This window comes from Scyliorhinus torazame, chromosome 7, assembly GCF_047496885.1.
Source record: "Scyliorhinus torazame isolate Kashiwa2021f chromosome 7, sScyTor2.1, whole genome shotgun sequence".
Lineage (NCBI taxonomy): Eukaryota > Metazoa > Chordata > Chondrichthyes > Carcharhiniformes > Scyliorhinidae > Scyliorhinus > Scyliorhinus torazame.
The window spans coordinates 23,377,008-23,399,758 of NC_092713.1; positions in this window are offsets into that span (position 1 = coordinate 23,377,008).

Genomic DNA, 22,751 nt, shown 5'->3' on the forward strand with positions numbered 1-22,751 from the left:
ATCGTAATCGGTGATCGGGCGGAGAATCCCTTCCAATGCCCAAATCGGGGGCGGCGCCGGATTGACACCAGTTTTCTAGCTTCCGCCCCCCCCCCCCCGAAATGACTTAATTGCGTCGCGCGCTGCTGGAATGACGTTGGCGCGTCACCTGAAGGCCCACTCCTGATGCTCCACCCCCAATTGCCCCACTGTGGCAGCGCTGGACACAGTCCATAGCCACCACGCAGGGTTCCCGACCGCTGAGACAACACATCAACTGCGCAGTCGGGAACCCGGTGTGGTGGCTGTGGCCTGTGTCCAGTGCTGCCAATCAGCTGAGAGCCATGTTGCTGGTTGGGGGGGGGGGGGCGTCCCCAAGGGCTGGGGGCCTAGTGAAGGGAGGCCTGTAGGAGTGTTTCCAAGGCTTGAGTATTGAGCCAGCTTTTACATGAGGTACTTCCCTTTTAGTTATGGCTCAGTTAGTACACAGCTCGGCAGACACGCATCATCCTGGTTAAGACGGCTTTATTATTCCAAGCTTGGTTTAATGTACATGAGAGAGAGATCTGGATAAATGCCAAGATAAATCTGGCTAACACTGATAAAAACACACCAATTATAGGATTTTCCAAAAATCAATAGGCCACTCCATTTGGACTTGATTCAATCCTTGGAGCTGCCACTTTTATATTATCCAGTAAAATTCACTTTAAGCAAAATGATGACTTGTGATCAGCTCATGATTTAACCCCATCCTGTCACTTGTTGTTTCCCAGGATCTTGTGTCCATTATAAAGTTGTTTTTCTGACATTCCCATCCTGCGTATCGCAGTCAGTTCCTGTCCACCTCATTGTTCATCCAGGGGCAGGATGCCAAAGCTGGTTTCCTCTTTACTCCATGGATTGTCTGTGACAGGATATTGGGGGGCACCGATAGGGCAGTTTACTGAGTTGACTGTGTTATTTGCTGACCACACAATCCCGTTTGTCTCAAAAATATGGGCAAGTTAGCTAGCTTAAATCCCATCATGCATTGTGGCCACTGCTTGTAGCAATGGTTTAAATATTTATTACTGCTATGTCCTAAAAATACAGGTTTAATGGTTAATAATGATTACTGGGTATACTTTCTATAATTAATTTCAATCCTTAATAACTAATAAATCTTCCCCACTGTCACCAGACTCCTAAATGACCCTCTTATGGACTGACCTCATTAACACTACACCCTGTATGCTTCATCCGATGCCGGTGCTTATGTAGTTACATTGTATATGTTGTGTTGCCCTATTATGTATTTTCTTTTATCCCCTTTTCTTCTCATGTACTTAATGATTTGTTGAGCTGCTCACAGAAAAATACTTTTCACTGTACCTCGGTACATGTGACAATAAACAAATCCAATCCAATCCAATCCAATCCAATCCAATAACTTATGTCAAACTATTCTAGTGCTGTCCTACCTATTCAGTTTTAAGAGGTCTTCCCAGCTTTCTGTATCACCTGTAATTCCCTTGAGTTCCCAACTGCTCTAGGGCCTAGGTATTTCGGAATTGCAAGTAATTCGTATAAGCTGCCCCGCAGGGACGTATAGAGTCCCGTTTGTGCATACGTCCTGAGTCCTGTCATAATAAAAACCTATACCACTCCTTCCCTTCTCTTCCCTCATAACATTTACAGCATTCCAATGCACCCGCGTGATGTTAGTATACATGCGGCCATTGTTTTTTGTTTCAGCAATGTCCGGCTCCTTCCGTGTTCCTGGTGAGGTGGTCGATGTCGATGGTTGCAACCAGAGATGAAGTGGGTCCCCAAAGTTTGCTGGCCTCAAGAAAACTGTACATAACAAGTGGTGAGAATATGCAAATCTGCACACTGTGAAAATGATAAGAGTAATACAGAAACAATTGACTGTGTTGTGAGTCCATTGTGAGAAATGTCCATATTCGTCTTGTGGGTGTGTTGAAGTGTCGTTACAAATCTAGCGATCGGGTGCCTTACAGCTTCTGCTGGAGCGTCTTAACGGTGGTGGTAGGGATGATGGTTTGATGTCATCAAGAGTACTGTCGGGCGTTGTGTGGCGAGGAACGTCCTGTGGACAAATGGAATCGGTCAAGTCCAGTGTGGGAAATGTTGGCGTTGTAAGTTGAACCTCTAATAGATCCCGGAGGTTACGGCGAAAAAGTCTACTCCAGCAGACGATTTGACAATGTAGGACCGTCGTGCCTCCTGCCTGATCACCGTGGTTGACTCAGACCATCCACCTTCTGAGTCCTTGATTCCGATGGTGTCACCTATTGTCAGTCGCTTGAGTGGGATCACATGTTGATCGTAGTATAGTTTTTGTTTGGAGCATAGTGCCCGCATGTCATCGAGAACCGGTGCGTTGCCGGGGTCTCGAAATTGCTTTGCCGGTAGGGTTGTCTGGATGTCTCTGCCGAAGAGCATTTGCGCTGGCGACAGTCCTGAGCTCAATGGGGTTTCTCGGTACGATAACAGAGCTAGGTTGATGTCAGAACGTGACTCGGCTGCTTTGCTGATGAGTCGTTTAATGATGTGGGCACCTTTTTCCCCTGTTCCATTTGATTGTGGGTAGCGATTCTGTGTCGCACCGTTGTCTGACCTCGACTTTTTCCTGTGTTTGTGGTATTGATTCTGTATGTCATCATTCGTGAAAGCTGTTTTGCTTGTTTATTCTGGAGCAGATGTGAATTCATGAGATTCTTTATCATGCCATGGCATGTTTGTAGTCTTGTCATTGTTTCGTAGTGTGCCATTGCATTTTCCTTCACGTGCAGAGTTGTACCATGTTGTACAGGTCGTTGTTTCATTGTTGGTGTTTCTGTCGTTTCTGTCTTGGTTGTTTTCATTGGCGTTCTTGTTGTTGTCATTCTTGTTGTTCTTTTTGTTGTGCTTGTTGATTCTGTTTTCGTTGTTTTCGCTTTTATTCTTGTTCTTTTTCAGCCAGCCCTGTGGTATTAACTGGAGATTTGTAATAAAATCAGAGATGGGCCCTCCGTTTCTCTGACAGTAGTTAATTCTTTCCAGCATCTCACCAGACGGACTCTTACAGCGTTCATCAAATTCTTTGAGTATAACTTCTAATTTGGTGTTGCCCTCACCTTCTAACTAATTAAAGCAATTATAGATTTCTCTAGCTTCATGCCCTCCTGTTGAGAGTAGTAGGGCTATTTTTGTTGCGTCAGAGGCAGCGCTTAAATCATTAGCTGTAATAAATATTTGGAAGAGCTGTTCAAACATTTTCCAGTTATAACTTAAATTACCGGCTGTTTCCAGCTGCCATGGAGTTCCAACAAGTTCCATCGAATCAGTTAGTCGTCGAGGATCCATTTGCTGTGAAGTCTTCCACAGTCGAATATCCGGTTTAAGCTTTTCTTCTCTTGCTGGTGTCTAGCTAGCTTTCTGAAATCACTCCTGGTATCATATGTTATTCTCTAAGTCTGAATAAAGATTGTAGACTTCCAGGTAACACAAATACTTTATTCAGTAGGTTTGTTCTGTTTCCAGAGTTTAACTAGATATAGTACAGTCAAGAGGTATGACCAGTGAAGCTAAGGTAAGCTGCCTATGCTGAGCTGTCTCTGTGTGCTGCTGCTCACTAGCCCTGTGCTGCTGAAAGAGGCGGATCCTCCCTTTGGCTTGACCCTTTATACCCGCCTCTGATGCCCTCTAGTGATGCTGTGGCTATTACATCTGTGCTTTAGTCCCTGGTGTATGTACAGATGTATATACAGATGTACAGATCACTACAGTTATCACCTCCTCCGGGAGGCGCATTGCTCTTCCTGTCATTCACTCAAAAGGGGCTTGACCCATTCCCCAGGTGGGGGTGGCTCTTTGTCACAACAATTTTGCATGCAGGGCCCGCACCCAATTATTCCCTTCCTGCAATATAGCTTTGCCTAGGCTGTTTCTTAAGGTTTGGTTCTTCCGCTCTACCATTCCCGAGGTCTGAGGATGGTATGGGACATGGAATCTTTGCCGGATTCCCAAAACCTTACAAGCCTCCTTCACGGCTTTTCCTGTGAAATGGGCCCCTGGGTCAGAATCCGGTTGGAGAGGCACCCTCCCCCCACCGTGGTGTTATTGCATTAGCCAATACCAAAGCCACGGTACTAGCGGTGGAATGCTTCCACCTACCGGGTGAATTGATCTACAATCACCAAACAGTATGTTCTACCCTCCACCCGAGGCAAAGGCCCAGTAAAATCTAATTGCAAATTTTCCCATGATTCCTTGGGCCAGGGCTGACTTCCCATTATTATCTTGCAGGGACGGCCTGGTTCCACCAGGGTGCACTGTATGCATCGCTGGCTGAATTTGACCAGATCCCTGCCCATTCCCTTCCACCACCAACATTCCTTTAATCGTTTGATCATACTGTCTCTCCGTGTGTGCGCTTGTCCATGGTGTATGTCTAACAGGGATTGTTGCAAGGCCTCGGGGGCTATTATCGTTCCCTCTCTCCTCCATATTCCATCATGGGCTGTTTAGCACAGGGCTAAATCGCTGGCTTTGAAAGCAGACCAAGGCAGGCCAGCAGCACCGTTCGATTCCTGTGACAGCCTCCCCGAACAGGCGCTGGAATGTGGCGACTAGGGGCTTTTCACAGTAACTTCATTTGACAATAAGCGATTTTCATTTCATGACCTATCCGTCCCCCGTTATTTCTCCACTCCTCCTTTTCCTCCACTAGCGCTTGTTCTTGCACCTGCATTACTTCAATATCAGCATTGCCTGCAGCCTCCACGGCTGCTATTCCTGGAGTCTGCATTTCCACCCGTTCCTGCTCTAATAGGTCTTTCGCTGTTTGGGCGGCCCAACTATTACCTTGCTGTGCATAATTCTCAATTTTCCAATGGGCTTGGACCTTAATCCTCCTCACTCCACTCTATTTTGTCTTTGCTCGCCCTTCCCCCCCTTTGCTAAATCGTGTTGGGGTTTCGCAAGGGTTGCTGACTCTTCCACTAGATTTTAAATCATCCCGCCTATTGCTGCACTATTAAAAGTCACTTATAAATTCTCAAATTCTCGAAGCTACTCTACTGCAAATCTCGTTCCACTTACAGTCACCTAGACAGTAAAACACAAAAGATCCATTCTGCTTGGGGCAAACTGGATTAATTAGTCTGGACATATCTGACAATTCAAAGTTAAAATTCTCAATTCCTGTAAAAAAAAAAGCATCTTCAGCTGTTAACAGGCAAGGGTTCACTCTCCGATGCGGGGTAAAAGTTTTCAACTGGACGTCATTACGTCATCGCCCTCCTTTGTTTGACTTAACCAGAAACACGATGAGGGACCTTCATTATTCTCAACTTTGTTTCCTTTCTTCCCAGTTGTATCAGTTGTGTCAGGAATAATTATTTTTAAACGTGACCCAAAGTTTTAACCCAAAATCAATCCAATACAGGATCAGCCATAATCATTTCAGATATCCCACAACTCCAATCAATCCTATTGAATTAAAATGGTCTCCTTCTTACATGTGTGAATTTGTATCCGGATTAAAATTCCCACATATTGTTCAACAATATCCTGGAATCATGCCTCTGGCCAGAAAACATGACTGCAGGTTTTTTGTCAACTGTTTGGACTGAAATCACTTAAATGATTAAACTTCAAAAATCACAACTTCAGACAGCAAGTGTTTTGAAACAAAAATAACCAACATGAATTACATAAATATCCTGCATTTTCTTCTCTACACTTCCGGCATCTGTAATTTAAAAAAACTCAAGGTTAATTCCCCAGGAAGATAAACTCTTTTGGCTAAAATAATAAACACTCTTTTGGCTAAAATAATAAACAAGGTTCACTGTTCTTTCTATTATAAGACTTAAATTATTTATTTGATTCATTTATCATTTTCTTTTCATTTAAACCAATCCTCAACACCTGATTTCATAGGCATCACCTATCCTTTAGTAAATTCACATCTCAAAGGCATTATGCTCAAACACATTATGAGCTACAAAATCTTTGTTCCCTAACGGGGGTTATGTGATAGCACAATAGAATTCTCACGTGTGTTCCAAATTCATATAGACCATGCTTAAAATTTTTACTTTTAACTGGTGTTATTGAATTTCCATGAATCCACAATTTAATCTTGTATCAAGTAATTTACACACATGTGTCGTGCCAATTTAAAAACCAATAATTAGCATGCTGAATAGTTAACTTTTCTTCAAACCAATTCAAGTTCTGTTACTTCACCAATTTTGAAATAAATTAGCACGTTCTCAATGTTGCGTGCGTCTGCCGCTACCTACTCACAACTTTCACACCTTGGGCGGGATTCTTCGACCCCCCGCCGGGTCGGAGAATCGCAGGGCGCTGGCGTGAATCCCGCCCCCGCCGGTTGCCGGATTCTCCGGCACCGGAGATTTGGCGGGGGCGGGAATCACGGCGCGCCAGTTGGCGGGCACCCCCCCACCCCCCCCCCCCGGCGATTCTCCGGCCCGGAAGAGCCGAAGTCCCGCTGCTGGAATGCCTGTCCCGCCTACGTGGATTAAACCACCTCTCTTACCAGCGGGACAAGGCGGCGCGGACATGCTCCGTGGTCCTGGGGAGGGCGCGGGGGCATCTGGCCCCGGGGGGTGCCCCCACGGTGGCCTGGCCCGCGATCGGGGCCCACCGATCCGCGGGCGGGCCTGTGCCGTGGGGGCACTCTTTTCCTTCCGACCTCGCCATGGTCTCCACCATGGCAGAGGCGGAAGAGACCCCCTCCACTGCGCATGCGCAGGGATGCCGTGAGCGGCCGCTGACGCTCCCGCGCATGCGCCGCCTGGCAATGTCATTTCCGCGCCAGCTGGCAGGGCACCAAAGGCCTTTCCCACCAGCTGGCGGGGCGGAAATCAGTCCGGCGCGGGCCTAGCCCCTCAAGGTTAGGGCTCGGCCGCTCAAGATGCGGAGGGTTCCGCACCTTTGGGGTGGCGCGATGTCGGACTGATTTGCACCGTTTTTGGCGCCGGTCGGCGGACATCGCGCCGATTACAGAGAATTTTGCCCCTTGTTCAGGTCGCACAACCTATCGATCCGGCCTGGTTAAGACGGCTTTATTATTCCAAGCTTGGTTTAATGTACATGAGAGAGAGATCTGGATAAATGCCAAGATCAATCTGGCTAACACTGATAAAAACACACCAATTATAGGATTTTCCAAAGTTCAATAGCTCACCCTAGTTGGACTTGATCCAATCCTTGGAGCTGTCACTTCTATATTATCCAGAAAAATTTGCTTTAAGAAAAATGATGATCAGCTCATGATCTAACCCCATCCTGTCAACTGTTGTTTACCAGGATCTTGTGTCCATTCTAAAGTTTTTTTCCGGACATTCCCATCTGACGTATCACAGTCAGTTCCTGTCCACCTGTTTGTTCAGGATGCCAAAGCTGGTTTCCTCTTTACTCCGTGGATTGACTGAGATAGGATCTTGGGGCACCGGTAAGAAATGTTATCAAAGAGAAAATGCGGGAAAATCTCAGCAGGTCTGGCAGCATCTGGAGGGAGCGAAAAGAGCTAACGTTTCGAGTCCAGATGACCCTTTATCAAAGTGGGAAATATTTACACTGTGGCGGGAGAGAATGAAAGATGAGTCATCGCCGCCGAAACCAAGGGAACAGACTGCTAATAGCCACAGAAACCAAGGTCAAAGAGTGCTAATGGCAGTCCCCAGACAGAACAAAAGGTGTGAAAGACCAAACAGCAGAGACACTAACATCAGAGGGTAAACTGTGACAGATGTAGATGTGGGGGGTTGGAGAAGGAGAAGCAAAGGGGAGTAAAGGTAAGGAAAGGGGATTAAAATAGTGGGGAGGGGAGACATATATATAAAGTAAGACAAGAAATAAATAAATGGTAAAAGGCAGTTAAAATGAAATGGGATGGAGACAAAGGGGTGGAGGTGGGTTATAGGCAATCATCTGAAGTTGTTGAATTCGATGTTCAGGCCGGAAGGCTGTAGCGTGCCTAACCGGAAGATGAGATGTTGTTCCTCCCGTTTGCGTGAGCTTCACTGGAACATTGCAGCAGGCCAAGAACAGACATGTGGGCATGGGAGCAAGGTCTTGTGTTAAAATGGCAAGCAATGGGAAGGTCAGGGTCCTGAATGCGCACAGACCGAAGGTGCTCAGCAAAGCGATCACCCAGTCTGCGTTTGGTCTCTCCGATATAGAGGACACCCTTGTTGCTCCAAATGTGGTCTCCTCCACATCGGATTAACCTCAATCCTTAATAAACTAAGGGGTGGCCAGGGGGTGGCCAGGGGGCAGGATTTGGCAGGTTGGGTACGCGCACAGCCGGCGCAATGTTTTACGGCGCATCCGCTGCAGGTCATCACCGTGCGCATGCGCGGCCGAGGACCCGACCATTCTCCAACCATTTTTGTCATGGGGGCTGGAAGCTTTACCCGGCGCGGCTACTAGCCCCGCACCAGTCCCAGGATCGGTGAGGGTTCGGGGCCGACTTTAACGTCGTAAAATTCCACAATTCCCACGCCACCATTGGCACTTAGCCTCCAAATCGGTGAATCCAGCCCTGTATTTTTAGCCACTTTGAAGACCAACTTTTCTTGGACGGGTTTCACACTGCTTCATGAGGGGTGGCCTCTTATACACGTGTCCGTCCATCAATTGAGCACTTCATTAAGTGAGGCTCTCTCTATTTGAAGGCCACCCCAGTGCTCCTTCATTGTCCAAAGATGAGAATGGCGGCTGAGAAGACAGCCCTTAGGTTGATGGAAACATTCCTTGGCAGACTGCTGGATGGAGTGGAGGAGTATCAGCACATCCTGTACACAAGCACAGGGAGGAGACCCTCAAGCAAGGACACCCACCCACATGGGAGGCTGTGGGGCCGCATTGGTAAGTGCCAGCTCCCTGCAGAGGAGGCTGGTCATCCAGTGTCGAAAGAGCATGAATTATCTCGTCTGTCACTCTTCTCATCACTCTTGACTCACACACACTCACACACCCATCACACATCCACATGGAGCTCACTGCTAGCTAAGGGAAACCACCACTCGCTCTCTCATCTTCCCTGTGGATTGTCGCCTCATCAGCTCCCTGGTCCCACTCACTAACCACACATGGCAGGCATCCTTACCCTCTGCCCTGCCACACGGCCTACTTAGACTCTCTCCATCTGTTTTCATGCAGGGTAAGCTGGCACATAATAAAAGGGAAAGCTCTCGTACAGGTGGAGGAATGCCCGAGTTAAAAGTCCTCTCTCAGTTCAAGGACGGAGCCCTCCAGCTGTTCGGGGAGGAAGACGACCGACCACTCCGGCCCCGAGGGCGATGTGTGCGACACAAAACCAAGTGAGGACCCAGGGCACCATCATCCTTCACACCGTAGAATCATAGAATTTACAGTGCAGAAGGAGGCCATTCAGCCCATCGAGTCTGCACTGGCCCTTGGAAAGAGCACCCTACCTTAAGCCCCGTGCCTCCACCCTATCCTCCTTTATTGCCGTAACCCAGTAACCCCACCTAACCTTTTTGGACACTAAGGGAAATTTAACATGGCCTATCCACCTAACCTGCACATCTTTGGACTGTGGGAGGAAACCGGAGGACCCGGAGGAAACCCACGCAGACACGGGGGGAATGTGCAGACTCCGCACAGACAGTGATCCAAGCCTGGAATCGAACCTGGGACCTTGGAGCTGTGGAGCAACTGTGCTAACCACGGTGCTATCGTGCTGCCCAAACCAATGTGAGTCCTGTCTCTTCTATTGTTATGCTCCTACTGTGCGCTAATGACATCTTTCTTCCCTTGCAAGCACGTCAGTGCCAGGCACAGGAGTCCTCCCCCGTGACACCAGCTTGGGTGAATTCCTGGGCGTTAAGATCGAAGAGACGGCACAGCTTTCACCCACACACTCTGCCAGTGCAGAAAGGTCCAGGAGTCACAGGTTGGTGAGCACCTCACTCTCTCTGATCTACAGCAGGGAGAGGCAGAGACTCCCCTAGAATTTCACATTAAAGTTCACATTCTCAGTCAATAGCTCACAGCCCCCCACCGTACCCCCTCTTCCTAACTGCACCGCCCACCCCTCCCCCTGCCCACATCTTAATGGATCTTTCAGACCATGTCTACTGGACACTCGCCCATCTCATTAGCCCAAGCTTCCCTTCCCAGTGGCAGGGCCTTCCAAAAAGCTGAAGACTGCATCCTCAGGATGTTAAACGTATCTTTCTTTTATCTGCTGGCGATGAATCCTTGCCCCCTTCAGCGGCCGGCACTTCGCCCCTGCTGTCAATGAGGACACTGGCCCTCTGCACCCACCGCGCCTATTGCGCCCCCCACTGCAGGTTCACACCTTCTGCATGAGCAGCCTTGCCAGCTCAATGCCCCCTCTTTAACTGCAGCATCCCCCTCACCCTTGCACACAGAGCACCGCCCCCGGCCAGTTAACCCCCTCCTCTTTGCACACCTGACTATTTATTCCCCTTCCCTCTTGCACACACAGCTGGTTACCCCAATGAACCCTTGCAGACATAGCCAGTTACCCCCTTGCACGTGTAGCCACTTACCCCCCAAACCCTTGCACATGTAGCTCACACCCCCCTCGCCGCCCCCACCCACCTCAGACATGTGCTCACTAGTGTCACATTTTTAAAAAGGAGTCATGAATGATGCTAACATGACATCACATGGCTGTGGGCAGACTATCCGACGGCGAGTAACTCACCTCCTGACCCCCCAAAACCTGCCCACCATCTACAAGGCACAAGTCAGGAGTGCAATGGAATACTCTCTACTTGCCTGGATTAGTGCAGCTCCACCAATACTCAAGAAGCTCAACACCATCCAGGACAAAGCAGCCGCTTGATTGCTCCCTCTTCCACAAACATTGAAACCGTCCACCACCGACGAACAGTGGCAGCCATGTGCACCATCTACAAGATGCACTGCAGGAACTAGCCAAGGCTCCTCCAGCAGCTTCCAAACCCACGTCCACTACCATCGAGAAGGACAAGAGCAACAGATGCCTGGGAACCCCACCACCTGGAGGTTCCCCTTCAAGTCAGTCACTACGCTTACTTGGAAATATATCGCCGTTCCTTGCTGGGTCAAAATCCTGGAACTCTCTCTCTAACAGCATAGTGGTTGTACCTACACCTCAAGGACTGCAGCGGTTCAAGAAGGCAACTCACCACCACCGTCTGAAGGGCAACTAGGGACAGGTAATAACTGCTGGCCTAACCAGCGACGCCCTGTAAGTGATGGGTTAATTCTGTCAACTGTGAGGATACTTGGCAGCTCTCCAGAGCCAGGATGTTGACTGGGACATAAAGCGCCATGTGTTCAGACTCCGGTGTTAGAACATAGAACATTACAGCGCAGTACAGGCCCTTCGGCCCTCGATGTTGCGCCAACCTGAGAAACCACTCAAGGGCTGGATTAGCACAGGGCTAAATCGCTGGCTTTTAAAGCAGACCAAGGCAAGCCAGCAGCACGGTTCAATTCCCGCACCAGCCTCCCCAAGCAGGCGCCGGAATGTGGCGACTAGGGGCTTTTCACAGTAACTTCATTTGAAGCCTACTTGTGACAATAAGCGATTTTCATTTTTCATTTCACTCTAAAGCCCATCTACACTATTCCCTTATCGTCCATATGTCTATCCAATGACCATTTGAATGCACTTAGTGTTGGCGAGACCACTACTGTTGCAGGCAGGGCATTCCGCGCCCTTACTACTCTCTGAGTAAAGAACCTACCTCTGACATCTGTCCTATATCTATCTCCCCTCAATTATCCAATCCTCTGATCATCTTGTATGCCTCAATTAAGTCACCTCTTAACCTTCTTCTCTCTAATGAAAACAGCCTCAAGACCCTCAGCCTTCCCTCATAAGATCTTCCCTCCACACCAGGCAACATTCTGGCGTTCGCATACATCTTGCTGACTTTCCCAGCCGCTTATCTCTCCGCGACCTATTAACTACACTGTATAAGTATGAGGCCTTTTTGCTCACTCATTGGGCTTCACCTCGGACCTGAGTCGCAACAAGTGTCAGGAGCCGGATCTCGAAGCCACCGCCGACACCGGGGTCCCCGATGCGCAGATGGGCGAGAGATTCTTGTGTTGTATTCATATCTTATATTATTCATATATTATATTCTTCTATCATATTATTCTTATCAATAAAGTAGAGTAGACAAACTTCTGTGGTTGTTCTCTTAATTACATTGTATCGGAATCACAAAGAACACTTGGAGTAATCCAAGACATATTTGGTGTAGTCAGTAGGATTCGGTAGCAATGTTTTTTAAGTAAAAATCTTTTAATAATTCATCATTAGCAGAAATGTCTAAAAGAAAATCACAATGATAAAAAATGCATCAAAACCAATTTTGTCCATCCATTCTTTCACTTCAGATCAAGAGAAATATTTTCCTATTGCAACAATCCCCAATTGTTGGCCAACAGAGTGTCAACAAGTAAAATTCACTGATTAAAATGACCAAAGATTAAATTGTAATTGTTGTAGATTTAGTGACCATTTTTAATCAAGTTATTCTCTGATGTGATCTCCTATATACCATCCAATGGTTCATTACATTACTTCATACTGCATAAAGGGTCAACTGCGAAAGAGTCTTTTATAATTTACTGCAAACACCAGCAGGCCAGAAACCCAAAGTCAAATGCAGTTATAGGTGAATGCAGGTATTTCTGTTTCTAACCGTGTGAGAGTCACTTGAATCCTCAATATTGCCAATTTATGGACCATTTGTGAAAGGAAGCCTGCTTATTCCAAATAACAATCATGAGCAATTAGTCACACAAGGATTATACAATTAACTGAGGTATCTCTCAATATTCTGTATTTTGATGCGTCAGAACTATTAAAAAATAGATACAACATTGCACAACGCCTCAACAACATTCTCAAAACAACTCTCCACAAGCAAATCAATTCACAGCATCGGTCACATGTTGCTGCTCAGAATATGAAAGTTGGCAATATTCCATTTTCAAATTGCAAACTTGCAACCCTGGAAAGCTTATTCAGCAAGAGCTCATCAATCCGAAGCAATGACAGCCAGAAACATGAAAAGCAAATCACATCCACCATCCTTTTCGATTTTTTTATGGAGAATCCCAATCTAATATTTGTCTCGTCCTTTACCCAGCACAACATGGGTGCTGGATGAAAGCTGAGAGCAAATTCTAGGAATCATAAATGAAATGATGGTCAATACAAACACAATGGCTGGAAATACTCAGCAGGTCAGGCAGCATCTATGGAAACAGTTAACATTTCAGATCAGGGCAGCACGGTGGCGCAGTGGTTAGCACTGCTGCCTCATGACGCCGAGGTCCCAGGTCCGATCCCGGCCCGGGGTCACTGTCCGTGTGGAGCTTGTACACTCTCCCAGTGTTTGTGTGGGTTTCGCTCCCGCAACCCAAAGATGTGCAGGGTAGATGGATTCTACACGCTAATTGCCCCTTAATTGGAAAAAAATAATTGGGTACTCTAAATTTAAAAAAAGCATTTCAGATCAAGAGGACCTTTCATCAGAACTGAAACAGTAACTGCTGTGTAATACTTCCAGTGATTCTATTTCAGGTTTCCAGCATTCGCGGTGTTTAGCTTTTCAACAAATTATGGTTTGTTGATTTATTCGGCCTCAGGTTTTGGTCCTTAATTTGCATATTTAACTGAATAAATCAGTAGTCAGTGACACTAGTTCAAATATTGTGCAAACTAAAACTCCAAACTCAGTTGTAGTAACTGGATTTCATCTCCACGTACATCTTGAGTCATGATCTACTCATCACTCCTTCGTAGAGCACGTCTCATGTATTCGTCAGATCTGCGCAGTCTTTGCAATTAGCATTTCATTTTTTTCCAGTTTATCTGTAGTCACTGATGCGACCATCAATTCACTCGAAGACAAGTGGAGAAGTAAACTGTGGTTTTAATCAGCTTAGAACTGTGCCTGCCTGCGACTGGGACAATACTGAAGGTGGCCCCAAAGGTCAGCTGCTCTTATACTTCCTCTCAAGGGGTGGAGCCATGGGCGGAGCCTGTACATGCCCCAACATATCCCCCTGTGGATGAAGCCACACAATGGCCCATAGGTGGAGCCCACAGGGTTAATAACATAACATAACATAATACAGTGCACTGGTGAATTATCCGTAAGTATACATTCACCACATTCACCCCCTGTTTAAAAAAATGAAGTCCGGCGGGGGTGACGGGCTCATAGATTCAGTCAGTCCGGTGCCCGGATCGTACGTTGCGACCGCCGAAGCACTAGTGTTGCAGCCGCTTCGGGTGGCTGTGGAAGTGGGTCTGGAGCAGGCACAGGCGTGGACTCCGGGAGCGGCTCTTCCGGAGCTTCATTCCTGTGGACCGGTGCGGCGGGTGGGAGGGAGCGCGGGAACAATATAGGGGTGGAGGCGCTGAACATGGGAGGTTGGACAGGACATAGTGTGGTGGATGCAGTAGTGATAGTGGTGGTGGAGCCTGCGGGCGCCAGGTCCCGGAGTTAGACGGTATCTTGCCGGCCATCGGGGTGTTTGACGTACGCATAGTGTGGGTTGGGGTGCAGGAGCTGGACCCTCTGTACCAGGGGGTTGGTCTTCTGGCTCCAAACGTGTTTTTGGAGGAGGACTGGACCCAGTGTCATCAGCCAGGGCGGAAGCGAGGCCCCTGAGGTAGCTCCCCTTGGAAAAACAAACAAGCGGTCATGAGGAGTCTGGTTTGTGGCCGTGCAAAGGAGGAACCTAATAGTGTGGAGCGCATCGGGGAGGACCTCCTGCCAGTGAGAAACTGGGAGATTCCTGGACCGTAGGGTCAGTAGGACGGTCTTCCAGACCGTCGCTTTCTCCCTCTCCACCTGCCCGTTTTCCCTGGGTTATAACTGGTAGTCCTGCTCGAGGCGATGCCCTTACTGAGCAGGTACTGACGCAGTTCATTGCTCATGACCTGTCGCTGTGGACATAACTGGGGAAACCAAACAGGGTGAAGACACTATGCAGGGCTTTAATGACAGTGGGGGTGGTCATATCGGGGCAGGGGATGGCAAACGGGATGTGGGAGAACCCGTCTATGATGTTAAGGAAGTACGTGTTGCGGTTATTGGAGGCATTCAAAGGACCGGGATGCCTTCACCAGGTGGGCCTTATCCGGTTTACACTCCGCACAGATTTGGCAGTCTCTGATTATAGCTCTGACCTCCTCGGTGGAGTAGGACAGGTTGCGGGCCTTGATGTAATGGGCGAGCCGGGTGACCCCCAGGTGGCAGAGGTCATCGTGGCTAGCCCGTAGTCTGTCATCTTGAGTGCTAGTGACGAATGTGATATAAAATAGTTACTTTAGAGATATTAGTTACTGTAATGTAGAGATAGGCCAGTCTCATCCTGGTGAGTTCACAGACAAAGGATTTCAGACCGCATGGCAAAGCAAGGAGGAGATGTGTCCAGCAAAGGAGGAGAAAAGGATGCTGGGTAATAGGGGGCCAGAGGAAGGGTTTGGAAGTGAGCCAATTAGGATGTATGGCCAAGTCAGGAGGGGTATAGGATGACCTATGGGAATCGTGTATGTGAAACTTGATGCCATTTGTGTTATTAGTAGAGATCCCTTTGTCCTACAGACTCACTTGATTCCAGAGGTGTACAAAGCAAGATGTGCTTTGTACCGCTGTGAATTGAGAAAGACTTGCAAGTCAAATAAAATAACTAATGCTGTACCTGCAAATCCATCTCGACTTTTATTGAGGCCAGACTGACGGGTAAAGAAATTTGTGATTTGTCATTTGGTGCCGGAAACCCGGGATTTCTCAAGACGGTTCTGACCAACTGCGAAATCAGAATTAGACTGATTATGAACAGGAGGATGGGAAAAAAGGGCCCACAATGTACAGCTGGAAAATGACCGCACATTGATTTTTCCCCTCTTCTTATCGTCTGATTAGTCTGGTCACTCGCGGTTGGTACGGAAAGATCGTCTCGATGAAATCAAAGGTCAGTCTGGGGATTAGAACTTTAATTGTTGGGATTTCATATTGTTGATTCGGCTTGGGTTGGTTTTGGGTTGATGTAACATCTGAAGATGATTCAATTCCATGTGTGAGTGTTTTAAACTGATGGGACTTCAGCAGATGAAGGTTCAGTTAAATGAGTGTTTTTAAATCTGAAGATGATTCAATTCCATGTGTGAGTGTTTTAAACTGATGGGACTTCAGCAGATGAAGGTTCAGTTAAATTAAGTGTTTTTAAATCTGAAGAGGATTCAATTCCATGTGTGAGTGTTTTAAACTGATGGGACTTCAGCAGATGAAGGTTCAGGAAAATGAGTGTTTTTAAATCTGAAGAGGATTCAATTCCATGTGTGAGTGTTTTAAATCTATAGTTGATTAAGCTAAAATTGTGCCCTTGGACTGTAGTGGCGAAAAACGCAGTTCTGAGGACTAGTTGAGGTTATGGGGAATTTCTTGGATAGCACAAATGATCCAGGCATGCCACTGCAAATATTATGCGATATGTATCCGGATAAAGCAAAAGATTTCAGGAAAATGTCAGCAACGTTAAGGAGCAAAATGGGTGATGAATGGCCACTAGGGGGCACCAAAGAACTAGAAATCATTAAGAAAATTCAGGGACACATCTGGAAAAAGAGTCAAAGTATGAAAGCAAAAGAATTAATTGGATTATGGAGACAATATTGTCAAGAGGAAAGAGATAAGATCATGTTATCAAGTTGGCAGAACAATGCCCTTAAAATGGGAATTCCAATTAGTGAACAGGGTAACCAAAAAACATTACAGGTCTTGAAAAAGGAATGTGCATTCAAAAAACGCGCAAGTAAAGACAGGAAAGGCTTGGGTCAAACAAAAGATGGGCTACGTAGTTCAATGGCTGGCCTTGAATTGACAGAAAATGACGAATTCGATGATTTGAAAATGTCAGCAAAGGTTCCGACTGTAGCGTTGTCTGCACTAATTCCAGAACCACCAGAGTATAATAATTTATATCCAGTCACTGCTCCCCAGATTCCAATCATGCCAGTCACTCCAGCCCTTTTGGTTGATAGCGTGGGTCCCGATTTACCATCTTCACGATCAGTAGGGGAAGAGGAGCTCTGTTCCACAAGCCCAGTTAGCTCTAGGACCCGATCTCGGACAGCGAGAGAAGGGCTTGATCCTAACCAGAAACAATTAAGCATACCACCTAAATCCTTCAGACCAAGGGGAAACCGCAAATTTTGAGAACAAAGGGAGATGCCAGGGATGATTCTAAAGAGAAAGAACTCCCTCTAGTGACAGGGAGGGACGTCAAAGCCTTGTAAGAACCAGAGGAAATAGCTAGAGTGCCCCCTGGTGAGACTCGGAGACAGTTGCCGATTAGGAAGATACCAAACCCTGACACGGTGACCGCCGGGGCCCAGCCCACGATAGACGTTTATTTCCCATGGACATCCAGTGAGATGATGGCTATTATGGCTACAATCACAGATAGAAAAAAATCTCCTGCTGCTTTTGTGGATGCCCTGAGAACTACCATCTCAATTTATCAAGCTGATTCTAGGGACCTCTGGGCCCTAGTCCAGCAGGTTTTAACCCCAGCAGAGTACCGCAATTATCTTAATCACTTGAATTATGCTAGCCACGCCGCACTTCAGCAAGCCCATGCGTTAGACGACGATAGACGGACACAAATCCTAAATGCGTTGAATAGCACATTTCAAAAGCCCATAAATATTTCTGCTATCTTAGACCTAAAACCTAAGAAGATTGAAGAGCCAGAGGAATTTATGGAACGTTTTACTGAAATCTACCGTGGGCAGTCAGGCGACTTGCCATATCAAAATGGTCAGAATTCCCCTCAATATTGTGCTATGTTAATGCATTGCCTACCACCTTCCGTGGCTACTGCTGTGAAATGTAATAACATGAATTGGACAGAGAACGACCTTTCCCAGATGGCAAGGGCAGTCAGATTTTATTGGAAGGAGGGTGTAGGCCAGGAAGGATGCTCAGTTACAAAGGTTAAGACTGAGTGTGTAATGAAAAAGGATGATCTGAGACCCCAACAAGCGGCAGAAATGGTAGCTTACCAACTGGAGCCCCCATATTGTGACTTTCGGTGGGTAGATCAGCGAGGGGGAGGATATCAAACCCACCCAAAGGGACCCTCAGCTCCTTTCTATGGCCCACCGTATGCACCAACAGCTTTACAACCGCCGCCCCCTCTGAGGGGCCATTGGTCTACTGGGTGAAGAGGACGGGGCAGATATAGAGGGAGCAATGCATGTTTTAATTGTGGCCGTGCAGAACACCGGCAACAGGAATGCCCCTTTAAAAGACAGGCAGCAGAAGGAGACTACCCGACCCAAAGGAGGGGGCACCCACCAAGGGGAGGACAGACGAGATACACTGACTTCTCCCAGGCAAACCCTTTCCCAACACAGGATTGACTAGCTAATTTAGTCATAAGGACTCTCCAATCGGACAGGGAACCTATTATCTCTCTGCAGATAGGAGATCAACATCACTCATTTGTAATCGACACTGGAGCAGCCATGTCTTCTGTGCAATCAGAACTTCGACTACCACTATCCGACCACACGCAGCAATTGTCGGGGTTCCAAGGACAGGTGTGTGAGTATCCTATTTCTGAACCTGTGACAGTCACTTACGAGAATAAGTCTGCAGGTCATCAGTTTGTAGTGATTCTGACTCGTCATTGTGCTGCATGAGCTGTCCATCACGCACGTCTGCGCCCGATACCCGGGCAGTGTGGGTGACACTTCATCCTGGCACACTTGATGGTTCTCGACACCTTTAAGCCACACCCCTGGGTAAGGGATTGGTTCCTTGGCGGCAAGGGTTATCCGCTGTGGTCTTCGCTGATGACGCTGACCTGGAGGCCACAGACCGACGTGAAGACCTGCTACAACAATGCCCATACAGTGACCAGGGGTATAATCGACCAGTGCATCTGCATCCTGAAGATGTGGTTCAGGTACCTGGACTGCTCTGGAAGGTCCCTCCAGTATAGCGCGAGGAGAGTCTCCCACATCGTGGCGGCCTGCTGCTTCCTCCACAACATCGCAGAGGGGCGGCGTGCTGGAGGAGGAGGATGAACACCGGGCCTCATCCAACGAGGAAGATTGCGGGGGGTGGGGGGGGGGGGGGAGGAGGATGGGCAGAACATGGGGCCCGGGCAGGCAAGCGAGGCCGCACAACGTGTGCGTATGGGCCGGGGTGCACGGGGCGCTCGAATCACCTTCAAGTTTATTGGCTCTGGGGACTGGCCAGTGGAACGGACATCCCATCCCGCCCCACACGCATACGGCCGATCACCCTCTCTCGTGACCACCCTCCCTACCCTCTCCCATTCCCACCCCTTGCAACCCACTCCTGATTTCTCCTACCTCCACCATGATCTTCCACAATGCTTTTCCCCATCACCTCTAAAGATTCAGCGAGATACTCATGGAATACTCAGTACATCAGATTTACGCCAGGGTTTAAGGAGAATTGACCTCCTAAATATTTGGTTATTTGATTCACGCGAAAGCGGCACAGTGGTTAGCACTGCTGCCTCACAGCACTAGGGAGCCGAGTTCAATTCTGGCCTTGGTTGACTTTGTGGAGTTTGTACATTCTCCCCGTGTATGAGTGGGTTTCCTCCGGGTGCTCCAGTTTCCTCCCACAGTCCTAAGATGTGCAGATGAGGCAGATTGGCCATGATCAATGCATGGGGGGCACGGGCTAGGAAGGGACAGTGGACCTATATAGAGTGCTCTCTTGGAAGGTCTTGCAGATTCAATAGACAGAATGGACTCCTTCTGTAACCATTTCCCCATCACTTCAGTTAATGGTTGCTGGCAGAAGAATATTGAGTGGCGTTGGCCCCATTCTCTGGATCTCCCCCACCTTAACCCATTCACTGATCCATGTCTCAGCTTCCCCTTTAGAAACATAGGTACATATAGATACATAGAAGATAGGAGCAGGAGGAGGCCTTTTGGCCCTTCGAGCCTGCTCCGCCATTTATCACGATCATGGCTGATCATAGAAACATAGAAACATAGAACATTACAGCGCAGTACAGGCCCTTCGGCCCTCGATGTTGCGCCGACCTGTGAAACCACTCTAAAGCCCATCTACACTATTCCCTTATCGTCCATAAGTCTATCCAATGACCATTTGAATGCCCTTAGTGTTGGCGAGTCCACTACTGTTGCAGGCAGGGCATTCCACGCCCTTACTACTCTCTGAGTAAAGAACCTACCTCTGACATCTGTCTTATATCTATTTCCCTTCAATTTAAAGCTATGTCCCCTCGTGCTAGACATCACCATCCGAGGAAAACGGCTGTCACTGTCCACCCTATCCAATCCTCTGATCATCTTGTATGCCTCAATTAAGTCACCTCTTAACCTTCTTCTCTCTAACGAAAACAGCCTCAAGTCCCTCAGCCTTTCCTCATAAGATCTTCCCTCCATACCAGGCAACATTCTGGTTAATCTCCTCTGCACCCTTTCCAATGCTTCCACATCCTTCCTATAATGCGGCGACCAGAATTGCACGCAATACTCCAAATGCGGCCGCACCAGAGTTTTGTACAGCTGCAACATGACCTCATGGCTCCGAAACTCAATCATTCTACCAATAAAAGCTAACACACCGTACGTCTTCTTAACAACCCTCTCAACTGGGTGGCAACTTTCAGGGATCTATGTACATGGACACCGAGATCTCTCTGCTCATCCACACTGCCAAGAATCTTACCATTAGCCCAGTACTCTGTCTTCCTGTTATTCCTTCCAAATGAATCACCTCACACTTTTCTGCATTAAACTCCATTTGCCCCCTCTCAGCCCAGCGCTGCAGCTTATCTATGTCCCTCTGTAACTTGTAACATCCGTCTGTACTGTCCACAACTCCACCGACTTTAGTGTCATCTGCAAATTTACTCACCCATCCTTCTACGCCCTCCTCCAGGTCATTTATAAAAATGACAAACAGCAGTGGCCCCAAAACAGATCCTTGTGGTACACCACTAGGAACTGGACTCCAGTCTGAACATTTCCCATCAACCACCACCCTTTGTCTTCTTCCAGCTAGCCAATTTCTGATCCAAACTGCTAAATCACCCTGAATCCCATGCCTCCATATTTTCTGCAGTAGCCTACCGTGGGGAACCTTATCAAACGCTTTACTGAAATCCATATACACCATATCAACTGCTTTACCTTCATCCGCCTGTTTGGTCACCTTCTCAAAGAACTCAATAAGGTTTGTGAGGCATGACCTACCCTTCACAAAACCGTGTTGACTATCTCTAATCAAATTATTCCTTTCCAGATGATTATACATCCTATCTCTTATGAAATGAAATGAAAATGAAATGAAAATCGCTTATTGTCACAAGGAGGCTACAAATGAAGTTACTGTGAAAAGCCCTTAGTTGCCACATTCCAGCGCCTGTTCGGGGAGGCTGTTACGGGAATTGAACCGTGCTGCTGGCCTGGTCTGCTTTCAAAGCCAGCGATTTAGCCCTGTGCTAAACAGCCCCTTATAAACCTTTCCAAGATTTTGCCCACAACAGAAGAAAGGCTCACTGGTCTATAGTTATCGGGGTTGTCTTTACTCCCCTTCTTGAACAAGGGGACAACATTTGCTATCCTCCAGTCTTCTGGCACTATTCCTGTAGACAAGGATGACTTAAAGATCAAAGCCAAAGGCTCAACAATCTCCTCCCTAGCTTCCCAGAGAATCCTAGGATAAATCCCATCCGGACCAGGGGACTTATCTATTTTCACACTTTCCAGAATTGCTAACACCTCCTCCTTATGAACTTCAAACCCTTCTAGTCTAGTAGCCTGAATCTCAGTATTCTCCTCAACAACATTGTCTTTTTCCTGTGTGAATACTGACGAAAAATATTCATTTAGCACCTCTCCTATCTCCTCGGACTCCAAGCACAACTTCCCACTACTGTCCTTGACTGGCCCTACTCTTACCCTAGTCGTTTGTTTATTCCTGACATATCTATAGAAAGCTTTAGGGTTATCCTTGATCCTACCTGCCAAAGACGTCTCATGTCCCCTCCTGGCTCTTCTTAGCTCTCTGTTTAGGTCCTTCCTAGCTAACTTGTAACTCTCGAGCGCCCTAACTGAACCTTCATGTCTCATCTTTACATAAGTCTCCTTCTTCCTCTTGACAAGTGTTTTGACTGCTTTAGTAAACCACGGTTCCCTTGCTCGACCACTTCCTCCCTGCCTGACAGGTACATACTTATCTAGGACATGCAGTAGCTGTTCCTTGAACAAGCTCCACATTTCCATTGTGCCCATCCCCTGCAGTTTTCCTCTCCGTCCGATGCATCCTAGGTCTTGCCTCATCGCATCATAATTGCCTTTCCCCCAGATATAACTCTTGCCCTGCGGTATATACCTATCCCTTTCCATCACTAAAGTAAACGTAATCAAATTGTGGTCACTATCACCAAAGTGCTCACCTACCTCCAAATCTAACAGCTGTCCTGGTTCATTACCCAGTACCAAATCCAATATGGCCTCGCCTCTCGTTGGCCTATCTATATACTGTGTCAGGAAACCCTCCTGCACACATTGGACAAAAACGGACCCATCTAAAGTACTCGAACTATAGCGTTTCCAGTCAATATTTGGAAAGTCAAAGTCCCCCATAACAACTACCCTGTTGCTTTCGCTCCTATCCAGAATCATCTTTGCAATCCTTTCCTCTACATCG